Source organism: Micropterus dolomieu, linkage group LG21 (assembly GCF_021292245.1).
Source record: "Micropterus dolomieu isolate WLL.071019.BEF.003 ecotype Adirondacks linkage group LG21, ASM2129224v1, whole genome shotgun sequence".
NCBI classification, from domain to species: domain Eukaryota; kingdom Metazoa; phylum Chordata; class Actinopteri; order Centrarchiformes; family Centrarchidae; genus Micropterus; species Micropterus dolomieu.
In genome coordinates, this window is record NC_060170.1 from 9,930,256 (window position 1) to 9,944,310 (window position 14,055).

The window sequence follows — 14,055 nt, forward strand, 5'->3', positions numbered from 1 at the left end:
TCTGAAAAAACAGCCAAACCAAGCCCCCCCCCCCCCCCCTCTTCTTTCCCCAAACTCTCAAATTACTACGGTCAGGTGAAGACAGCATCACTCTGAAGTGACCCCTTAAATCAGAAGAAAAAGGCTATCTTTACATTTAGGGGTCTTTCATAATACTTGTCTGCAGTGACATGCCTTTGATTTGGATTCAGTGTATAAACATCTTCCCGAAGAAGAAGGTCAGGCATTTCTCAGTAAACTGTTAAACTGCAGCAGTAAATTATTTCCTCTTGCGGTCAGTGGGGCTTTGTTTACAGTGGAGATTGACTCCCTGGTGACACCATTGATCTTATCTGCTGTGGTTAAAGCTACTGTGCACATGAAGGCCTGCTCTCAGCACACCACATGGGGAGCGTCTTAATATGAGGCTGTGTTTGCAGGAGGCTATAGTTCAACATCCCACAGTAATTATAGTGAGAAAACACACTGTAATGATCAACACATAGATGATTGAGGGAATGTGTTATGATTTGTCTTTAGAGTGATGATAGTTTTTGTTTAGTTTAATGTGAAAAAGGAAAACTTGCCGGTAGTACATTGAACGATGTCCATAGTGTATGGCTGTGTGACTTTAGTCCTCATCCCAGTGTTGTGGTGAAGTAGGCGTGACAATGGCCCTGCACCCTCTCAGGTTTCAGTTTCCACAAAGTGAGGGGCAGATCACCACGGCAACGCCGTCCACAGGTTCCCTGACCAATCCTGTGTTCCCTCTCTGAGGAGTTTAGAGAGCTTCCTCTGCCAGGCCTTTTCCAGTTATCAATCTCACATGTGTTTGACACAACAGATAGCGTTAAAGTTTAAGCCATACTTCAATCTCCACTGACTGAGTAAAGCTGGATTTATACTTGATGCAATCCCGCCGTAGATACCTATCAAGTGGCAACCTCCGGGGCTGAAAAATGATGCCAACGCCAAAAACGGCAGTACATTAAGTTTAACTTTACAACAGAAATAAACAGCCTGGTACAAAAAACAATGTCCTCCTATAGCTAATTTTGCCCTTCATTCTTCATCAAGTTTTTATAAAACTTGTCTTTAATCAGGCTTAAAGACTAAAAGGTGCATTGCATGCAACGTTATTTGCCTTCTCATTACAGAATTGGAGACTACTGCTTTGCAGTCGCTGTGTTTATGTTCAGTCGTAGTGAACAGAAGATTTGCTAGTTTACTAGATATGTGCAGTGTTTCCCGTACACAGATTTATTTGTGGCAATATCAAAGCTTTTGTTTTGCTATTTAAAATGGGTAAAATCTTATTTGATGGCAGGGCTGCGCACAGCACATATATTCACTTAGACCCTCCTCTTGCTCGCTCGCTCGCTCTCTCTCAAACACATGCACAACGGACCCGTCTGTAAATAGCCCCTCCTTCATGCACAGTCTGAATCAAAACATTATATGCTGGAGGAAGTAGCTTTTCTGCGCAGAGAAGATTCCTGAATCAATCTGGAGTTGAATAGTATTATGAAAACAAGGCTGTCAATGTTGAAGACCCATCTTCAAGTAAGCTAGCTCCTAAGGATAGCTATGTTTAACATCAGAATACAGCTGGGTAGTTGAGGTTAGCACGCTGTACACAGCTGATAGTCAGTATAAACTATACAGTTTATATCATGTAAAACGGAGCAAGAGGAAAAACATCACATTGTGAGATTTTTAGTGAAAAAGTAGTTTACAGTACGTAGTTTGGAGATTTTAATGGCACTACACGGTTAATACATTTTCCTCCAAGATTTCAGATATTTGTCAGACATAAATTACAGTTAATGTAGTGCTTAATGTGTGAGATGCAGAACAGTTTTACCAACAGTAGGAAAACAATAAAAACCAAGATGGAGACTTTTGGAACGAAGCAGGAATACAGCGGTTTATCAGTAAGGGGCTTATCCCAGTAGTTCACATCAGTTTAGTTTGACTAAGTTTTAACTAATATTGAGTGAAAGTACCCGCTGCCTTTTAGCTCATAATGTTACACAAAATTAGTTTTGATCTTGTGTGTTTTGGATGAGGTATTTTATGATCTTTTATAGACTCTGCCTTGTTGTGAGGGACGATTACTGATCCGGATACTGCTTTGTTGACATAAAATGTTGTAAATGCTTTTATCAAAGCAGTAACATAATTGTGGGATTGTGTTTATTATATATTACAGCTCTCGTCGCTGTTTAAAAATGTCATGCTTTATAGACACTTTTTATTGAGAGAAGTAGCCTTTAAGTTTTATTACTGTCCCCTGACTGTTAAAGGGTAACACTACAGACCGGTAGGTGGGTAATTGTCCTAGTGGTCGTGTACTTTATCATTTCATCTGATAGAGTCATGCACAATGACGCACACTTTATTCCTGAAAGGATCAAATACCAGCCTCAAAAGATGGCCATATGCCACTGAGGTGCTTTATCACCAAACGGGTTCAACAGGCTATGGAAAGTCAGCCTCTTTTGTTTATTCAAATTAGAGATGGTGCTTGTTCTTTTAATAACTTGGTTTAACATTTGAGTTAGGACACAAGGCTAAATCCCTACTCGGCAACCAATTCAGCTAGCTCCTGTTAGCACGTGAAACAAGAGTGCTAATTGTGAATTGGCTTACTTGCGACTGTTCTAAATAAATACGATCCAGATCAAATATGTAACTTCTCCTTTTTAGTTATTTAGCTCAACTAAGAAAATTATGTTATCTAGCTAAGCTACTTTTCTCTTTGATTGCTAAGATAACGGTCTGGGAAAATCCTCCTAAGTTTGGTAGTAAGTTAAAAATTGCTGTAATTAAAAATTAATACAAAGTCAACTCCTAATAAATCCCTGTTACTGTCAGGAAACTGTATTAATATCTTAAAGAGGTCATATTATGCTTTTTGACTTTTTCCCTCTCCTTTTATTGAGTTATATCCTTTTTGGGCATGTAATGTAAGAGGTTGGTGGTTGGCGCAGTGGATAAGACACATGCCTTTGGTGTGCGGGACCCCTCAATTGTAAGTCGCTTTGGATAAAAGTGTCAGCTAAATTAACAAATGTAATAGATTTGCAAAGTGAAAAAGCTCAAAGTCCACCCCACCGAAAAAGGGAGTTCCCATCTCCCACAGAAAACACTGGTCTGAACTGCCTGCAATCGTAGTCCAGCGGTTTCCCTTTCAACCATGTGACGACACAGAACGCAAAATGCGTGTCAAAACACTCTCCAAACAGCTAGTCCAACACGCCCTCAAAAACACCAGTGGAAAAACAGAGCTGCAGCACATCTCTCCTCTCCCTTCCAAACACTAGCTACCCTCCAGGCATTCAGTGGACATAAATTTGTTGCTGCGATGTAGAGACAGAGCTCAGTTAAAACTTTATGGATGAAAGATACTTCTGTTAAAGATAAATAACTCACCACTGAAACTCTTGCTGCAGTCCATGTTGCTAAGCTGGTAAGGGGATATACAGCTGAACCAAAGCCGTGTTTACCGGCTTCTCACTGACCCGCCCTTCTCTGCTTCTGATTGGCTAGTAGTCCTTACCTAGGAACTGCGCGTGTACAACTCCCAACAAAGATCCTGTAGAGGTGAGATGTATCACTCCATTGCTAAAACGAAGCTTCAACACAGGGTGAAAAGAGGAGCTGCAGCAATGTGCAGTATGATGATCAGTTTTTTGAAAATTAAACCATATAAACCTGTTCTGGTACAACCAGATATTCAATTCAATTCAATATTAACGATTTATTCCTATGATCATGTATTTCAAAACATAAGCTTCTCATTTGTAGCATTCAGTCATGGATTTGACCTGCTAAAATCAAACTCACTAATGTTAGTTGCCGACCAACAAAATGACATACTGTTGACTCCTACACCTACACCGTATATGCTCAGCTGAAGATGGTTGGATTTTTGAAACAGTAGAAAGTGGACTGTCTCTTGCATGTAGTTAGTTTCTGCCTCAACGACATGCATGTGGTGGTGTCTCCTACTAACTGGTCTGGATAATGATTGTTTATTTAATATTTTGGAGTTGCAGAGTGATGGGGATCACTTTTCCAATTAGCTCATATTTGGAGGACTTTTTAAACAAAAACATGAACGTATGACGTTTCCTTGCCAGGTTTTGACAGTACCAGTTTATCTGTTGTTCATTGTTGCTACAGCTACCCTCCCTTCCTCTCGTCTAGCTGTTTTTGCATATTTAGTGACATCTGCCACCAAACCTCTCCACCGGCAAATGCTCATTGTTCCTGCCCTCCAGCGTTGTTGTAATAATAGCAGAGCACAGGTCACCGCTCGAGTCAATATTTGTTCATGGACAGCGCCTTCTGGGCAGGGGCTGTCTTGTTTATTAGAGATGGCTAGTGATGTTAGAATTCATAATAAAGACTCATCAAGACTAATCTAGTACTAAGTGTTAACCTATTCACTCTCCACAGGTGACAAATTATCCCTGAGAGGAGAAGAGATTTTGTATGATGGTAAAGAAATTATGTTTAAACTTACTATGGAGTTTTGGGTCCTCAAATGAAAAGCAGGTTAATACAGGTAAATACTACTAAGTTTGGTTGTCTGAGTATTACCACTTTTTAAATTTTTAATAAAGTAGAATTTCCCTTGCCGCCAAATTAAGTTTACTTGTAAGATGGCCAGTATGTTGAACAGAACATTCTGTATTTGGCAATAGTGTTTTTAATTGCAGAATAGTGGACATATTTTAAAAAGTTAATACTTGAAAAAATGCCAAAGATGTATTCAATGCTGTGAACACTGGACCAATTAAAATTCATTTCAAACCCAAACGTTGCGGTTACTTGGTATGCATTTTTAAGCACCAGACCCCCACCAATTTAAACCATAATACTGCTCCGTAGGTATACCTGTTTAAGGCTCCTGTGTATTTCTTTTTTTTAGTTACCAGCACTGAGTCTCCGAGGAGAGATTTGTGACAAATTATTGAACTGACTGATAGATGTGGAGCAGCATTTGCAAATTTTAAACATTGCCCAGCTTTGTAATGAACCTCTTCAGTCTTCACCTGGGTGCATTGTTTAGACGGTAATCTTCCATGTTGGTCCCTAACACTGATTCCATTAACGCATGCACCTTTTTTATATACAGTCTATGGCAGTGACTTGTTTTTCCTCCGGCTACCGACAAAGAGTTGTGATCTACTTTCATTTCGAAAAATAAATGCTCAACTTTTTGCCAAGTGAATCCCCAGCTGTTGTAGAGAAGGAATACACAGTCAATGTAATGAAACTATTACTGTCAAACTGACTGTCTTCAGCAGGCCAGAAAGAAAATGAAGGCACAAAATGATAAATTGCAACAAATAAAGCACATTTGTTGTTTAAAGTGTGGGACACTGGCGCACTGAGAATATTTGGCCCCTGTTTAGAGCTGTCAATACAGGCCTGAAAAAAACATTTTGATGCTGAAGACTTTTGACAGCACTGAATGAATTGTTGTCCATCCCCTCCACCCCTCTCTGAATCATTCCCAAACATGACATTGAAAATTCCCAGAATACCCTGGGAGTTAATCCCTTTTGTTCGCCGGGAGGATCCCCACTCCCACCAAAACAGAGGGCAGCCATAATGCCACAGTGTTTCCACTGGAATGTTACTGCTATTGTCAACCAGCATGACTCCCACAGGGAAGAGACCTCCCTCCTCACCCCCTCACCCCTCACCCCTACACTGCTAACAAAATACATTGTGTTGCATTCTACCTATGAAGGCATGCTACTGTTTTTGTAGCCTATGACCCTGTGACCGCGAGCTGAGGCCAAGATAATGAAAGGATGACACGGAAGTCATTAGTTAGTCCCACAGTTAATACAGCTTCCTCTCTGCACGACTGCTGGGAATCCTCAATTTTATCTTTTGAACTGAAGTACAAATCTATGAAGATATAAAGTTTTCATGTTAACAAGTCAATGTGGTGATTAATTTATATAAAGCATCCAAAAAGTTTGTTTTGTCCAAAGTTATTTTATAAACAGTTATGTAAAAATGAGAAAAGCAGCAAATCCTTGAGTACCAGGGACCAGAATATGATTGTCACTTGCTAAATGACTTGTTCAATTTCTGTTGATCAACTAGCTAATTGATTCAGCAGTGCTGTTTCTGTTACTTAGCCACACCCTCATTGATATAAATGAAGTTGACAAAACAATAACAGGGTTGCGACATGTCCTGAGAACCTGGAGAACTGTTGACCAAGTTTTCAGTAATGGAAAACGTATGAAAAATGAGAGGAAAAAGTGAAATGCCCAGGAAAATTATTTTAACATTATGTTGCAGTTGCTTGGTTATGTTGTGTCAGTGTTGTGAACACACGGGTCACATCACATGGTAACACGGGTTGGATGACATAAATTCAAGTGACCTCTGAATAATGGGACTTGCATTTTCCTCCAAAGGTAAAACTTAGTCACTGCAGGCTGCTAACTGTGTTAGTCTTTATCAGGTTTAATCGGGTGGACTAAAGTTTTCTTAACTTGTTTTAAAACAGTTGGAATAATGTTAAATTGGTTAACATGCATGGTTCAGTTGCTGAAGTGCTTGCTAGCTTGATTTGCCTGCAAAGGTTTAAGGTTTTGTTTCAACTCTGGCTAGGAGTGATGGTTTCAGATGTGTTGGGTATTGTTGAGAAAGTTGGATAAGAATGAATAGGAAACCGGGGCCAAAACAATGAATGGAGTCCATCTGTATGTGCATCAAACACCGGCTAAATACTGGCTAATAACACTTCTTTCAAGTTGCTAGCAGTGTCTCTTTAAACACAATGCTATGCTATGATAAAATGGACCGTAACATGACATGGAGCGTTTTAGCCATGGCTCACTGTGTTGTGAATAGCTCTGTTAGTAAAGGGGCTAACATATGGTGTGATAAACTGATTTATGCCACGGCTTGGTTTAATTTGCTATTGTGATGTGTTCTTCAGAATATCAATTAACTTTTGGTATTTGCACACCTATGAAGTGGTCCCAGTTTTTTGACTGTGTTGATGCTATTTAGTTATTGGTGTTCAGGCAGCAGTGTTTAAATATAATAATTCATAAGAAAAGCACTTGCCAATCATGGAACACAAAGGACTTTCCAAAAGAAACAAACACAAAAATACAATGACAATAAGATGAGTAATCGTAGACTGCACGTCTTTAAAATCAGACTTTCGCAGAGAGGGACACAATGTATGATATGACATCTCTGTCTGTCATACCAGCTAGATGATCATTGAAATTTTCCTGGAAAATGATCTCTACAAAAGAGTTGGACCCTCGAGTAACATTGACAGTATTTTATTTTTTATTTATTTTTCTCTGTCCATTTCTTTTAGAATCTTCTGTAAAATTACACGTTGAAGAGAGAAAAAGAAATAACATTGATAACAATGACAAATCTGAGAAGTCAGTATGCGTTTTAGGAACAACAACATAAGCATCAGTGTAAACATTTTATAAAAAATGTACCTGACACAGCTAATTCAGGTCACACTAGAAGGGTTTTTATTATAAAAAGCGGGTAATTACACATGTGAATGTCAAAAATATTCTTTTACACACACCTCCTGTTGTCTTTCTTCACCTGGAGGAGCTCGGCCTCGCTCTGAGCCAAACACCCATTTGCTTTTTTAACGACTTCCTCAAGCTGTTGAAGTTTACTGTACGAAGACGGGGAGTCTCTTTGTCATTCTTGGAGAACGGTAAGTGTCTGTCAGCGTTGAAGGACACACCTCTCAGAGATTGAGTGGGACAGGATCCAGTGAATTTGCCATGTGTATGTGTAAGGCTGGGTATATTTTTGCATGGCGTATCAAAAACTACGTACCAAAAGATGGAAGATGATGTCCGGTCACATTTGTAGTCTTTAATTCTTTTGTAATGTTTTTGCTAATTTTAGACTGCTTGCGTTTGGACAGCATTTAACTTTTAGCTATTATGTTAAATTATTTTTGGTATCAATAAAACATTTACTATTACAAAAATGATTGTATCCTATTGGCGTTTTGGTACAAACTAGACATGTAATAACTTTTTTTAATCTTGTGTTATATAATGCCCTATATAATATTTGCCATTGGACTGAACATGGAAGATTAAAAATAGATGAGACTTTGTTAGGCCCGTTCAAAAAAATGTGGCTTATTATTTGTGGGTTTGTTCGGGTAGCTGGATTTGACACGTCACCAGCTCCATCAACTTGTCTATCTTTGTTCTAATATTTCCTTGTTGCTTCCCCCATGGGAATAAATTAGACTTTCAAATTTGGGACTAAAGTGGCGTGTGGACAGCTTTGAGTGCCCGGGGCTGCTAACGGGGACAGAAGAAGAGAAGGGTTTCCTTTTTGGAAGAGGTTTGTGCCTCATTGCTACTGTCATCACCACCCTCCCAAAAGACCCCCCTTCCTTCCTCAAACACACCTTTTTATCTTTTCTTCTCTCAGTGGAACAAATCATTTAGCTGCCACTCTAATGGGATTAGTCCTCACCCTCTGCCTCCCTCCCTTCCTCTCTCTTGTCGTCTTTCTTTTCTTTCACATGCTCGAGTCCATCCTTCAGTTCGTCTCTTTTGGGCCTCTGGAAAATCACAAATCTCAATGAAAAGCTTTAGAGAGGGACAATTGTGAATTAATGAGGAGTAAATGGAGGATTTTTATTTAGACTGTTAGCAACAAATTCAAGAGGCCAAATGAGGTGACTAACATTTGCGTTGCTGTGATCTTTATTTCCTCTGAATGCCACATGGTTGAATAAAAATCTTTGCACTCAAGGCCAAATAAAGCAACCGAACTGCAGAGTTTATCATCACAAGGCATCAGCAGGGATAACGTGAGTCCCCCAGATTAGCATGCTTGATATCCCTGATGACAAACTGCATTGAAGCCTGTTAATCAGGCCTAACCGCTGATGTCACCACAGTAAGCGGTACGGTCCTGACGTTGCCTTGACAAACAATGAGGACAGCTGAGAGGATCACAAAAGCCAGCCAGCGTCGGGGCCGGTGAGGACGAGGTGCTCAACAGATGGACATGAATATATTTTACATTACATTTAAATGGGTTTCTTTTCTCCTGAGGGTTTTATTCACAGAACAATAAAAGCGACAGTAGAAAGTAATGTAATCACGTATAAATTATTGGATAAAAGCTCTGAAGAAGGCCTGTGGCCGAGGTGTAAGCAATTACAATTGTGAGGCTCTACAGACATTGATTGCTTCGATGGTGTGCCACCATTTTCTGCTGATTTGTAATTTTTTCAGTTGAGTACTGAATTGGACCCCAAGCTTGCTACTTTCTTTTGATGTGTGGATAAATTGCAGGGCTAGTTGATGAACTACTGTAGCTGGCTGGCTTATGGCTAACACACTATTAAGCCAGGAACATGCTAGCGAACATCAGTCACTAGCTCTGTGAGATTCTTTATATTTTCCAAGATGGCTAGCTTGTTAACTGGTAGTAAGCAAGTTTTATTATTTTTATTTTTTTTAGCTCTGTTGCTTACAGGACAAAGGTACATATTGCTCAGTCACAGTCAGCTGCTGCCTTCTGTCCGTGTCTCGGTGATAATGTTGATAATAATAAGATTTTGATCAACTGAAGGACCAACTGCTTTCAGAAGATTCAGATAAAACGTCCAATGGAAAACATCTTATCTCTTGGATGCCGTTTCGTGCTCATTTTGTCGTTGAAAGCCTCTGAGGTTGGCAGGTTGTTGTTCCTGCTCCCCTGTGATGCTTGACTGCCTTTTATTCCCAGGACCTGGACCATGGCACAGCTGGGTCTGCAGCCTCTGAGATAAAATCTGGCTTTTGAGGGAGCGGCGATTGATTTTTGAAAGAAGGCTCTATAAAAACATACTCTCATTCGCCAAGATCTTTTATGTAATTTTTCTTTAGAAAGCGTCTTAGTGAATGTTGCTCTCCTTCCTCATGGGAGATTGGTGTTAGTTAGGGTTTTAAAGGGACAAAAAGGGGAGAAAAATCCCATTGCTGATGTGCTTGTTAGCAATACACAGAATTCATACTTGCTCTTGGAATTCTGCTGCTCTGAAGCTAAAGAAGCACGAGAAGAGACAATGACCGCAAGAGAGCATCACTTTGTGGTGTGTGTGTGTGTGTGTGTATTAAAAAAAAAATGAGGGAGAGATATATTAGTGTATATGAATGAGCTGGAGTGTGAAAACTAATTAGGAAACATGGCAAGTTGATAGTAAGCAAAAGATAAGTGTGTGGGTGTTGCCCTGTTACCAAAGTTACTGTGACCCTGAAAACGGCCTAGTCTTTATCTCTACAGCCTTTTTCCATAGAAACAAACATCGTAGCTTTAGAAGCGTCGACTCTGTTAACCTGGACACATGAGCTCCAACACACTCCCTCTTCCCATAGCTAAACGCAGTGATGGAAGTGCTTTTCTTTTTCAATAAAAAGCCAGTAAACCTCACTATGTGGAACTGGTGGAGATCATGATTTATCATTATTCTGTGTTAAGATCAGTGTGAGTCCAAACAGTATGTCACTTTCTAACTGTAAGTAGCGATGGTCATACAGCAAATTTATTTATTTTTTTTGGCATGTGCAAGCTTAAATTAAATATTTATGGAGTTGTCAAAATTGCTTTCACTGAAATATTATATAATATATATGATTACAGTACTTATTATTATTATTATTATTATTGTAGTATGAGGAGTCCTGCAAACCTCCTTTTCTTAAAACCTGTCGGTGGATATCCTATACGAATATTTTTGTTTTGTCTCACTCACTCACTCACACTGATGAGAGACACTGACACATAATTACTGGCAGGATCTCGGGTTGCATGCTTGCGTGACAACTTGCGTGCAAAAGAATGTGTCCCCCATTTAAATGTCTTCCCCTCCCATCATGTCTGCGCAGCTTCTGATCATTATGTGTCCCAGAGCAGCATCTCTATAGATTAGTGTAACCCTCCCACCATCACCACTGCTCCGCCTTCCCCTGGCAGTAATCCAGCACAGTGTGGCCCGTGACTCATTAACACCATAATTGGTCCAGCAGCTCAAGTGTTTATGGCAGGCCGAACAATAAAAGTCTGATCAAGACAGAGAAAGTTTGTCCAGCTCTCAAAACATTCCTGACATAGTAATGTGTACGACCAGCAGGCTGCCAGTGTTACAGACGTGTAGCTGTCCATCACTGCTGTCACAGACTCGTGAGAACCCAAAGCTAAACTCACTTCACTCTGCAGTAATCGGTTATTAATCTCCTTTTGCTCCATGAGCCAGTAGTGACTCTTTAATGTGTTTTTATAAAATATCCATGTTCTTTGGGGGTTGGCTGTAGGCTCCGTTCGGTGTCTTTTGTTAAAGTTTATTGAAAGAGCTACCTTTCCCTCCTTCATGCTATCACTTTAATTAGCTTGTTGTTCATTGTGTGGCTGCTGTCAGAGGAGAAGGGCAGCAGTGGATCTCATTGGTCCGTCTCCAAAGGTCAGCAGAGTGGGCTCACTTGGCACAAAAGCAAACATGGGAGCACTTAAGGTGGGGAATTTCTCCCACAATGCCTCTTTGAGAAAGCTGACAACATAAGTGGAAAGCTTTGGGAGTGACTGGAGCTACAGGCTTCATCTGGATTCTTACAGACTTTGTTTGAAGCAAAGTTGTATTTTGAAATGAAGATAGTGGCAACATGTTCTTTTCTCAAATTTTTTTTATAAAGTTTATTTTATTTTTATCACTGTAGTAAATGTGTAGTAATCTAATTTTGACAGTCATGCCATTTTTTAATTTAAAGAATTTTTGCCTTTGTGACAGTGAGTAAAGATGGACACAGGAAACGTGACAGGAGTAGATGTGCTTCAGTACTTAAGTAACAATATTGAGGTACTTTTACTTTAGTATTTGTGTTTTCTGCAAATTCTACTCAACTACTATTCAGAAGACAGCTTTAGTTGCTAGTTACTTTGCAGATTTATATTATTAATAAAATATATAATCAACAAATGATTTATTTTACATTAATCTATCCAGCAGTAGATACATTAGTTAAAATTAGCTCCAACTTTACCAGCTGCAACATTAAAGTGATTCTTACACAGAAATGCATCAATAATTGTAATTCAATTATATAATATACACTGAACAAAATTATAAGCGCAACACAAAAGACCTATTTCTCTCAAATATTGTTCACAAATCTGTCAATCTGTGTTAGTGAGCACTTCTCCTTGCCGAGGTAATCCATCCACCTCACAGTGGTGGCATATCAAGATGCTGATCAGACAGCATGGGTATTGCACAGGTGTGCCTTAGGCTGGCTCTTAACATTTTGAATCCAGGACTCTTACTTGTATTTCTACATTGTTATATTAGTACCTTCTGAGTACCTCTGCCAGCACTGGAGAGAGAAAGGCATGGTCGATCTTTGGCGGCTCTGACCACCCACCCATGGATGAATTCATTCTTCTCCCTTCCGGGTGGAGATAACGGTCCCCCACAGTGAGAAGCAGTATGTTTAAATTTTCCTTTGTTCCAAGTGCGCTAACACACTGGTTTGGTATTTTTTTACAGACAGGAACATCTTTCATATTTGGTTGTTTGCTGTAACTGTTGTGATTAATGTCACTTGTCCTCTTATATGTTGTGTTTTTGCACTTTACTGTAAAACAAATTTCCCAGAGTGACAAAGATCTGATCTGAGGACAAACTGTGAACCACCAGTATTTTTCCAAAATGTTCAAAATAAATCTTAACGATACCAGAACTTTGTAGAAGGAGCAAATTGCAACAGAACCACCTTCGCCTGTGATCGCAGTTCTGCTCAACATGACAAACTGCAGAGTCTAGTCAGAATGGTGACCCATTGAGGAGGGTCCCCCCTGCGTGGGGCGGTGGGTGGTGTTCACCAGTCCATGGCTCCCCTCCTCCGCCTTAGTGACTCCACTCAAGAGCTAAACAAATATGTGGCTCCAGCCTGTCCTTGGTCAAGTGCATGCTGGGCAGAGTGAGGGTTGGGGAGGGTGCAGAGATGGGGGTAGCAGCATGGAGTGGGAAACGGTGGAAGTTTTTCAATTCAGGGAGAGGAGGATGACTGAGAGAGGCAGGACTGAAAGAGATGAAATGACTGTTTATCCCCAGATAATGTTTTATGTCTTTGACTCTGCTGTTTGGAAACCAGTGCAACATTCAACTGTCTTGGTAAGAGAGGATGCTGAATTACAGTTTACCTTTGTTGGCTCCCTTAAAAGGTTTGGAGCTCTTTTGAAGGTGCACAAAATGGGAAGTCTGATGTTGAGATACTTTTCAGACACATGTTGAGGACAAGGAACTTGAAAATGTTAAACTGTAGCTTTTTTGTTGAGAGCTTAATGATCGATTGACATAAATGCGTTTGTAGTAAATGTGATTTATAATGAACAACATGCATTGCTAATGTGTTATTTATCCAGTTTTCTTCTATTGCCATAGTTTGGAGTGCAGTTTGCAGTTTTTATAACTGAGCCACATGCTCTCTGGATCTGAGCCGTGTTTTCCCTCTAGGGGGTGCTGTCGTCAACAGAAGGAATTAATGTGCTTAGAGGAAAAGGTATCAGAAGAGTTGCGTGTCCTGAACCAGGTGGATGAAGTCCTGAATCACGGCAACTTCACGATACACTGAGCTAAACAGGCTGAATAATGATACACCCCACAGTCTCTGGATTAGTTAGTAGTTCTCTTTTTTTCTTCTTTTTTTTTTTTTTTTTATAGTTTATTGAGGAACAGCAAGTGAGAAAGTTGAAAACAATCCCTGGATGTCTGACGATTGATCATTACTTAAGTAAGAGAGCGGCAGTCAGTCTTAAATTAAACACTACAGTAAATGATACATTTTAAGCTTGTTTTGCTGAACAGAGAGGGTGAAAATGATATTTAAATCAGGACTTCATCCTCCACAAATGATTACTGGTGCAGATAAATTGCACGTGTGTGGGTTTTGTTTTTTTTTTTGTTTTTTTTGTGCAGATTAGGGGTTATTGCCTCAAACAAGCCAAAGGCTAAATCTAATTGAACCAATAAAAGAGCAG

At 39.8% G+C, this 14,055-nt stretch overlaps 1 protein-coding gene across 2 annotated transcripts in view; it reads left to right on the forward strand.

The window, feature by feature from the left end:
* The window catches only part of kank1a (KN motif and ankyrin repeat domains 1a), a 65,212-nt gene that overhangs the window by 10,292 nt on the left and 40,865 nt on the right, over nucleotides 1-14,055 (forward strand). The gene's annotated exons all lie outside the window — the stretch shown is intronic.